The following is a 1,696-nucleotide window of genomic DNA, read 5'->3' as shown; positions in this document are numbered from 1 at the left end:
GATTTATAACTAAGAAAGGGGGGGGGGGAGCAGAAGAAAAAAATGAAACAAATAAACAAAGAAAACCAAAGAAAAAAAATGTGAAACCCGATAAATATGAGTAGAAAACCAGTAAAACGCAATAAAACTGAAGAAAAATCAAAAACAGAAGAAAACCATTGCAAAATAGAGAAAGCCAAAAGAAAGAAAAATCGAAACAAATTAGAGAGCTGAACGGATCAAACGAAGCGAGCGTAGCAAACCAACTGGCTGACCCTGTACTGTAGCGATCAGTGAAAATCATCAGCAAACTTGGCATACATGTCGCTATAAGTACCTCGCGGAGAAAAAAAATACGAATTTGTAGCAATCGCATGGAGCAATAAGAAGTTGAAAGTTAAAACCCGATTCCCCTACGCCTAGCGCTTAGGGTTTCTCCTCCTCTCGGGCATCGGCCGCCCCTGAGTTCTTCCACCCTTCGCAAGGCCTGATCGCTGTCCCCGTCGATCGCGCACTGCCCATCCACGCCAGGATGGCCTCCCCCTCGGATGCCAACTCTGCCACCAGCGGAGGCGCTTCGGCGGCTGCAACCCCCATCCTGGAAGACTTCTTTGATCAACTAGATCTGAACGACGAGGAGTTCAATGATGTTGAGATTGATGAGGAGGATCCAGAAATCAAGGAGAGTGTTAGGTGGCTAGCCCTAGCTAGGGTTCACACCGATAAGAATTTCTCGCAGGCAGCCTTCTACAAGGATATGAGGGCGGCCTGGAATCCGGCGCAACGGGTGAGATTTCGCCCGGTTGGACCCAACAGATTCATTGTCCAAGCTTCTTGCCTGGGCGATTGGGAGCGGATGATGCTGCAGGGCCCTTGGCTTCCGCAACATGGCAGTGTTGATGTGTTCGTACGATGGTTTCACCAAGGCGGATGATGTGATTTTTGATCATATGCCTATCTGGCTACAAGTCCACAAACTGCCTGATCCCTACTTCAAACAAGGTATTGTGGAGCGACTCCTTAAAGGGGGCTGGAGAAATCCTGGAGATGAGGTTGAACGGCAATACCCGTGGGGACTATATTAGGGTTAGGGTAAACCATGACATCAAGCAGCCTCTGACAAAGTTTGTTAGCGTCGTTCGAGCGCAGGAGAGACATGTTTATTTGGTGTGGTATGAGAAGTTGGCTCGTTTCTGCAGTTTCTGTGGTAGGATTGGTCATGAGCACAAGGAGTGTGGATCCGGCGTTCATGATAAGCAAAGTCTCAAGTTTGGCGACTGGCTATACGCTGACGGCCCTACCAGGCCGAGGCCTGAGCAAACCCCCAGAAGGGGAGACAAATATCGCCCGACAAAGGATGGCAGCCCTAGTGCACCTTTGGACCCTGGTCTCAAGGCTATGGATCCCGAGACGCTTGACACAGCAACAAGCCCCGTGAAGAAACTGGGGATAGTCATGGATGTTGATAGGGATGCGAGGAAAAGATTGAATATGGATAGTGCTGGAGATGAAACTCTAATCAAACCAAAAAGCATGAATGAGATGCTGGCCATTACGGATGGCAGCGGTCAAGATTTAGGAGAGAATGCCTCGCCAACGAGCAACTCTTCTAGCAGTAAACGTGCAAAGCTAACCAAGGATCTTGCGTCCACTCAGAGATCGGCGGCTTCCCTCGAGGAAGACCGCCGAGCACAATGAATACCCTAGTTTGCAACTG

Source organism: Triticum dicoccoides, chromosome 7B, assembly GCF_002162155.2.
Source record: "Triticum dicoccoides isolate Atlit2015 ecotype Zavitan chromosome 7B, WEW_v2.0, whole genome shotgun sequence".
Lineage (NCBI taxonomy): Eukaryota > Viridiplantae > Streptophyta > Magnoliopsida > Poales > Poaceae > Triticum > Triticum dicoccoides.
This window is presented reverse-complemented; position numbering follows the sequence as displayed.